The following is an 8994-nucleotide window of genomic DNA, read 5'->3' on the forward strand; positions in this document are numbered from 1 at the left end:
AAATACTCTTCTGTGCATCTGGGCTGGGTGAGTCCTTGCTGCTCCATCCTCCTGGAATGTGCTTCCAGGTACAAATTCCTGCATTTTGGGGGCTTCTTTCAAGCCTCCCCACTCCTGGAAAACTTGGGGACCACACCATGAAAAACAGGAAAAGCCTTCCCATTGGGATGCTTTCTCATCGCTGATCCAGATGGGTCATTGATGATACTGCCTTATTTAACTTCTTGAGATATCAGAGGGAAAGATGGTGTGGATTGATTTAAATCAGTGAGCCAAGTAACTGCTTTGAATCATGATTTAAATCATAAAGTGAGAAACCTTGATTGATGTAATTGATTTGTTGAATTTGCTTTGCATTTGTCCTCTTTCAGCTTCCAAAATAAAGGTCTGTCCCCTTTTGGGGACGTTCTGGACCTAAAATCCTCTTTGTAACAAATTGGGTGATAATAGTTTGCCAATTTTGACTACACGGTATCTGCTGATACAATTGTGAACATACTGCTATTCCTATCTTGTATAAAAAGCATTGCTTCATTCCTTTTTTGTGTCATGTTACATAGTTCATTGCACCGGCTAGAGCAGCAGAGGTGATGGAGGCAGCAAGGGGACAGAGCAGTGTTTTTTGTTACAGATAATGGGTTTCGTTAGACACGTACCTGGGAAAAGACGCTAAAATACACTTGGTAACAGGGCACGAGGCTGAACCCATCCCAGTTAGCTCTGGGGAGCCTTTGCGAAGGCTCACACATACCCAGCAATGGGTGCTCACATAAGGACAGGGTCTTTGCAAGTGCTGCTCACTCTTTGCTTCCCAGGATTAGTAGCTGGTGCTCTCTCACATACATCTGTTCTTGAGCAAAGAAAAGGGCTGTTATTTAAAACTCTGATTTTGCTCAATTTCAGGGAACCACCAAGGCTAAAGAGGAGCTTCTCACGCTCCCCAGCAGCTCAAATCAGGAGTAATTAATGCTGAAGCTTTCCAGCAGAGAGGAGATGAGCGTGTGGATTGAACACATGTAACTGCTGGTGTTTGCTCTGCTGAGTGCCTGCGATGAGCAGCGAGCTGCTGAGGCTGTCAGGATGAACAGGGATGCGGATGCCAGCCCTGGGCATGGTCACCCCTGGGTCTGCAGTGTTACCCTTTAGCTTTGAGCACTGGGGTTTCCTTGGCCTGTCACTGTGCTGCTGTTTCTTGGTTTGAGAGGTTAATGATGGAGTCACAGCATGGTTTGTGTTGGAAGGGAGCTTAAAGCCCATCCAGCTCCAACCCCTGCCACGGGCAGGGACCCCTTCCACTGGAGCAGCTTGCTCCAAGCCCCTGTGTCCAACCTGGCCTTGAGCACTGCCAGGGATGGGGCAGCCACAGCTTCTCTGGGCACCCTGTGCCAGTGCCTCAGCACCCTCATAAAACAAAGGGTCACCAGGGTGGCTGCAGGGATGTGACCAGGAGCAGTCGCTCCTCTGGGTTGCTTCTCCTGGTGGCTTGGGTCCTTATGGTCAATGCTGTTAAATTCAGGGGTCCAGAGGACCTTGGCCTCCTGCCTGGGGTGAGGGGAGCCCTTTGACTGGTGCCCACTCCCATAACAGCATCCTGCTCCTCTGTGCAGTGCTTAGGTCCCCAGAAGAGGGCAAACCAGGAAAATGATTAATGGGGAGGGGGAAGCATGGGGGTCCCCATTGTAGCCCCCAGAGGCTGTTCATTTATCCACCAGAGTGCTTTACTGCTGTGGTTTTCCACTGAGGCACCTGCACTGCTGAGAAGGTTCCTCTGCTGGTGCTGGGATGGGTTCGGGTGGGCATCATAGTTTGGGGGGCAATGATGAAAAGGCTGCATCAGCTCCCCTGGCACCCAGCTTTGGCTCTGTCCTGCTGAGGTGGGGGGATACTGGGCGAGCTGGGGGCCCAGCATGGAGCTGTGTGACAGGGGATGTGGACATTGCCTTTGCATAGTCACACTGGTGAGCGGGCAGCTGAGTTATGGGCATATCCAATGATGGTGACCATTAACTCACTGGTTGTGACCTTGCCCAGATCAAATTGGTGCTGCTGGGCCTTCTCCATGGGGTCCTGTGGACCTGGTCCCACAGCGGAAGTGTGGCTCCAACCCAAGGTTCCTGCCCAGCCCACCCCTAGATGTTAAAGGATGCTTTACTAGGAGCGCTCGCTGGATTTATGACGGGCTGATCAATACTTTGAGCCTACCTCGGTTGCAGCTGACAGCACCAGCAAAGGTTACACTCTGTGCCTTCCCCCTAGATAAAACAGAACATAATGTCTTCTTTGAACCCTTCTCAGAATTGCAAATCACCCTCTCCTGGAAGTAAGACACAGCAAGATACTTGTAGGCATCTTTGCCAGCATCGGGCAGGGCTGGGTCCAGCAATGAGACTTGGACAGAACAAGGTTCCTTCCCAGCAGTGCGGAGCCTCCAGCTCCCCCTCGTTGAAGTGAATGGGGGAGCGGCCTCCTCCAGCACCCTCAGCCATGGGCAGTGTTCGTTAAACCCAGGGAGCAGGAGCGCCAGGAGCGGTGCTTGAGCTCCTTCCCGTGGTGGCAGCGATGAGTTACCGTTGTGTACCACCCGCCCGAGCCTGCATCCTCCCGGCGATCCACTCTCCATCTTCTGCAGCCAGGCCACGGCAAGAACAACAGCCTGGGAATGCTCTGTGGCTTGGCAGTGGGTGGGCAGAGGAGTGGTGTGGTTTGCTGGTACCTATCAGTGAGCCTATGAGGGCTAACGGGAATTGAGTTGCTTGGTTGTGCCAACCGGTTGCGTGGTAATGCTCTTGGCCAGATGTATGGTTACCCATAGGATATTCTTTATTTAATGCTCCTGTTTTTACTCCATTTACCCATGCTATCCTAAGCAGGGATGCTCAAACACTTTGTATTGTGTGTAAAAGTGGAGCAAGGGAAGTCAAAGTGGCACAGGTACCACATGTGTCTGGTGCTTGGTACCAGCAATGATGAGGATGCCTGGGGACACCCTACCCAGCCCATTGTCCCCAGCCCCACCAAAACAGACAGGCAATGGGTAGAGCTGCAGGTCCCACCACGTGGGAAGCAGCAGTAATCTGCAGGTTGCACACAGAGATCTTCAAACAAACAGGATCCGGCCCCTAATGTTCTTTTGATGTCTTTTTTGTATGCAAATAAGGTTTAATTTCTGAACTTTGAACAGTTTGCAGCTCAGTTTATTAGAGTGTTGTATTATTAACTTGTATACTCCTGGGGTGGGAGCGAGGCATTTGGAAACCTCAGTGAGCATTACTGGGATTGTTAAGCAAAGTCAAGGAACACAGACAGCTGGTATTCCCCACCAAAGCAGACAGGGAAAACAAAGACATATTTGTAATCATACTCAGTAGCCTTTTTATGTGAAGTAATTACTAAAATAATCTAAAGACATGGATCAGATTATTAATGAAAATGATAGCCTGCACACTACCGTAATATACATCTCTACCTTTCATAAAGCAGACGGGAAACTGTGTAATGTACTGAATAGCCCTGGGGTTGTGCAGTGCCAGGATTCATCCTTTGAAATCTGTTGTCTCAGCTGATGAGCTCTAAGGGGAGTATTAGCAGACCTACTGCTGCTTGGGCCGGGGATGGCAATTCTGAGCTCTGCTCCTTCTAGTCAATGCACTGATTTGGCTCTTTTTGCACTGAAGAGACCAAGTATGAGTTATTAATGAATTCCTCTTAATATGAGCATTTACATGCATATAGCTGGGGTAAAATTCCAAATAAGGTAGGAAACATCCAGGGCTAATTTGCCTGTATTAACATAGGAATGGGAAGCTGAGTAGGGAGAGTGGGAGCTGGTGCAGCTTTCCCCAGTGGTCACTGGGACATCTGTGCTCTGGGCTGTGGGTTGTGTTCTCCTCTGTTATGCTGCTCTTACCCCAGCCTTACAAAGACCAAACAGCCAGAAGGAACTGGATATGAGCACACACATAGACACACACACATAGACACACACCAGGTGTGAACTGGCCTCTGAACCCTGCAGGGCTGTGCATGGCACTGAGCAGGCTCCAGCACTTTGGGAATGGGAGCACCGCAGCCAAACAGCAGGAATAAAACTCCTCCTATTCACTGCATTAATGAATATCTCGGAGTGCAGCGCCAGCTCTGTGCCCATGTGAGGGCTGGAGTTTCAGCTGCTGTGGAAGTTCTGCTTCTCCAAGTGATGGTGAGGCTCAATCCTGTCACTGACTTCCTCTTACAACCACCACCGACTTCAAAGGAAATCCTGCTGGCGACGCAGCCACGGAATTGTGTCAGTGGTTTATCTGCTCCCAAGATGGGATCATTAATGGAGGCAGAATATTAATATTGCATTTACATAAAGCTGAGGGTAACCTTAGAGTGTTCTGTTAGTTTGTAAATGACCCGGAGTTTGTAACTCATTTATAATCCTGAAGGAGGAGATGAGTCCCTTCAACTAAGGAATCACAATTTCCAGGGGCAGTTGCCTTATCACAGAATCATAGGATAGTTAGGTTGGAAAGGACCTTAAAATCATCCAGTTCCAACCCCCTGCCATGGGCAGGGACACCTCACATTAAACCATAGCACACAAGGCTTTGTCCAACCTGGCCTTGAACACTGCCAGGGATGAAGCATTCACAACCTCCCTGGGCAACCCATTCCAGTGCCTCACCACCCTCACAGGAAAGAGCTTCTTCCTTATATCCAATCTAAACTTCCCCTGTTTCAGTTTGAACCCATTACCCCTTGTCCTGTCACTACAGCCCCTAATGAAGAGTCCATCCCCAGCATCCCTATAGGCCCCCTTCAGATATTGGAAGCTGCTCTGAGGTCTCCATGCAGCCTTCTCTTCTCCAGGCTGAACAGCCCCAACTTTCTCAGCCTGTCTTCACTGCTTATTCATGCTGCTGTTGAATTATCTGCTCTTCAAACCCAGGGAAGCCTCAGAGCTTGCTTCACCTGCCTGTGCTGCTCTGTGATACAGGTGAGCTCTGTGCCGGAGTCAGTCCAGATCACATCAAGAGGTGGTGAGCTCCACACAGATCATCTTGGTTGGGCCTGGGTATTCCCAAATCCAACAGGACTTCTGTTGGGCTTTCCCTTCAGGTTTAGACACCTGAATTACTGAAGAGCTAGTGATGGTGCAAACAGACATCTGCAGTTTCCAGTATAAAGCAACAGGAAATGGTGATATTTTTCCACTCTAGCACTTGAATAACTGTTATCATAGAATCACAGAATGGTTTGAGTTGGAAAGGACCTTAAGATCACCCACTTCCACCCCCTGCCATGGGAAGGGATGCCTCACACAAGACCATGTTGCCCAAGGCTCTGTTACCTGCTTGCTTTGAAATAAGCATCTCTGGTCCATCAGAGCTTTAGTTAAAGCCCCTTGCCTGTTCCCAGGTGCAGTGGTTTTCCCACCCCTATAACACCAAGGGGGCATTTCCATCACATAAATGCATCGTGCATGCAGGGCCCTCGGTGGGCAGCAAGGGTTCAGCAAAGCCACCCAAGGGATTCAGGGCTTTAATCCATGGGCTATCGCAGGAGTGTTCCCCAAGCAGGAGCAAGAAGAATTGTGCCTAAGGGGGCTACAGGAAACCTGGAGAGAGGCTTTGGACAAGGGCCTGTAGGGACAGGCCAAGGGGAATGGCTTGAACCAAATTCCTCGTCATGGCTGGCACTAAAACTGAACCATCCCACTGCTCTTCAACACAGGTAGCAGCATTTTTGCCAAGGAATCCCAGCCTGGTTTGGCTTGGAAGGGACCTTAAAGCTCATCCAGTTCCAGCGCCCTGCCATAGGCAGGGAATAGGAGCCCTGTTCTGAAGCCACTGTCACAGCCTTTGACCTGGGAAAGGGTTTGTGCTGCTGAATGGAGAGCAGGATCTTGTGACTCAACTTTTAGCAGAGCTGGAACAGCTTTACCATTGTCACCAGCAGAACTGTCAATGGACGGAATGCTGGCAATTAAAAGCAGACAGAGAATCAGGACTGTGATTTACTGACTCAATCACCCCACCTATAACAAACCAGCATCTCTTTACTGCGTAACTCAATCCAGTTATTGCCCTTTCCTTACAACCCCTTTTGAAAATAGCTCTTCTGAGTTCTCCTTCCAGCCTTGTGCTCCAAGTGAACATCTTAAAAGCTTTAAGGGCTTCATAGACTCCTTCCTTTGCAAGATACTGATCATAGACTCAAAATGTCTTTCACTTATCACGTGTTTTCCAGAGGTTTTGAGGTCAGACAACTTTCTTGTATTTAAAGGCTTCTTATTACATTGATAGAAAATAGCTTTGCTAAAGACATGAATCCAGCATCCCTGAGGAACCAGGGATGGGTTCCTGACTCTTCTTCCTGTGGGTGTGAAGATGGGGGTGGTGGGGGCAAAGGCTGATGCTCAGGTGGTGTCCACAAGCAGAGGAAACCTTTTGGATGGGATGGGAAGCACATGGAAGGTTTTAGCTGGGCTCTGTCACCCAAAATATGGTGCAACAGCCATGTTACACTGAATTGTGCCCTGTTTCTCCCAGGACGCTGGCCTAGGACACTAGTGAGAATGGGAGGGATGGTGGTGACATCTTGTCATTAATTCAGGCCTAATTTCTAACTGTGTGTGTTTAACCAAGCATTTGGGTGTTGGGTGAGAAGCTCCCCATGTTCTGGCTTCAGTGGATTGAGCCCAGAACCCCCTGTGTGCTGGGCTTGCACCCCCAGAGCGTGAGCAGCAGCTCAGAAAGGGGATCCTGCCCCTCTGCTGCGCTATGGGGAGACCTGAGAGCAGCTCCAGTGACTAAGGGGGCTGCAGGATACCTGGAGAAGGGCTTGGAACTGGAGGAGTTTTAAGGTCCCTTCCAACATAAACCAGGCTGGGATTCTATGGCTGTACACAGTGTAAAGCTTTAGTCAGTCCATGTGTGGATGTTTCATGTAAGTAAGAGGTGAAGGTTAGAGTTCCACAGGGAGCTGAGGAGGCTCCACAGTGCAGACCTCAACAAGCGGAAAGGGGAGAGAAGTCCCAAGTGAACTACCTGCAGCTGTTTCAATGTCCTGAGACAGGCAATGCCATTGTAATTGCCCTCAGTATTTAACCATCGTGTCTCCGTGGAACCGTTCCTGGCCATCACTAGGTGGCAACATAGCCGGTGGAAAGAGATCCCATGCAGAACACGGCGCAGGGACACCTCAGGCTGATTTCACTTTGCTGGCTCCATAGATTAGCCAAGATCTTTTTGCTTCTGTAGGTCCAGATCCCATCTGCAGCCCTCCTGCAACTTCACAGGCCTCTCACTGCGCAATTACAGGAGGACTTTAGGCTGATTATGCATTAAAAACTCCCCTCTAGAAAGAAATGCAGTGATCAGAGGCATTTTAAGTGTTATGTTGGAATTCAAGCAGCCCTGCTGCTCACTACAAACTGTTGCTACAAGGTGCTGTTGGACTTTACATTTTCATTGTTAGGGTGTTTCTCATTATTTAAATGTTAAATCCAAGCATTTCACTTCCATCTTCTCTTTTTTGACTGAAATACGTTATGGAAGTCTTAACTACAGCCTGAGGAGAATGAACATCACAAGTCATTGCAATGGAGAGTGTCAATGGGATGCAGCGAATCCAAACCAAACAACAAATAAATGGCACTTTTGTCCTTCAGATATGTCAAAGCATGAATGCAAATTCTGCAGTCTTGTATTTTCCTGATCCCCACCATGCTCTAATCTTATACAATCTACATTCCCATATTCAGAGCGGATCTGCTAAAGCAGCTTGTTCTCAACCAGTTGCATTGGGTTTCTGTAGAGCGCGTTTCCCTACTAAATCCAAATTCACAGTCTTTTCCTGGTGACAAAATTAGCCCATCCTTAGGATAGAAAGTATCCTTTGAATATCTTAACTACTGTGTTTTACGTCCCCGTGTCTCTCAATGCTGTTGTGCTGTACAGCATCCCTCTTTAGCACTATTCTTTATTGGAAGCATGGTCTCGTTTTGCAGTGTGCTCCTTCTTCACCCTTCCAAGGCAGAGGTACCATCTCCATTCCCAGTCCCTGCCTCGCCGTGGTGTATCCACGCAGTTGGCTTTTGATATTGCTGTTTGTCTGCGAATGGAGGTGCCTCAAGGTTCATAAATCTGTATGCAGTAGTATGGGTTCTCTAACAGCAATTCATTTTAATTATGTGAGACATAAAAAGACCACCTACAGATGAGACAATACAGCTGTAAGATTCTCAAGGTTACTATGGGGAATACTTCATAACTGAAGTATGTTTTCCCAAAGGAATTGCACTACCATTTGATTTAATTTTTAATTTTTACATTTTAATCAAAAATAGATCAAATGGTGGTGTTATCTCCTGGGAAACATACTTCAGATATGAAGCAGTCCATGTTCCTTTTAAATATGTAAAGCTGCCATTTATGTATAACTCATGAATGACACCCTGTGTTGCAAGCAAATATCACGCCGTGATTTCTATATTGTTTCTGTAACAACACTGTAATCATACACAAATATCACCACACCTCATTCTACAGAGCAAATGGCATTAAAGAGTGAGGACTTCAGGAGCCAATGCAATAAATGCCTAGTGCTAACTAAGCCACCGTGTACTGGATGTGTGCATGGGGATGCTGGTGTCCCAGGGGCTGCTCAGCACCATAGAGGTTGATGTTCAGCTCTCTGAGAGCTTTCAGAAAACTCGGGTTCAGAAGAACAGGGGCAATGTTCGAGCAAGAACAAAGCACAAGAACTTCAACCCTGGGTGGTGTGATCTGGAGATCTCAATACAGATATTGCTGTGGAACAGCAAACGGGTGTTTCAACTCAGGGTCCCAAACTGCTTTGGGTTGGAGGGCCCTTAAAGCTCCTCCAGCTCCAACCCCTGCCACAGGCAGGGACCCCTTCCACTGGAGCAGCTTGCTCCAAGCCCCTGTGTCCAACCTGGCCTTGAGCACTGCCAGGGATGGGGCAGCCACAGCTTCTCTGGGCACC

This window comes from Neopsephotus bourkii, unplaced genomic scaffold (assembly GCF_033783945.1).
Source record: "Neopsephotus bourkii isolate Nb327-2 ecotype Australia unplaced genomic scaffold, CSIRO-AGI_Nbou_v1 NB_274, whole genome shotgun sequence".
Taxonomy (NCBI): Eukaryota; Metazoa; Chordata; class Aves; order Psittaciformes; family Psittacidae; genus Neopsephotus; species Neopsephotus bourkii.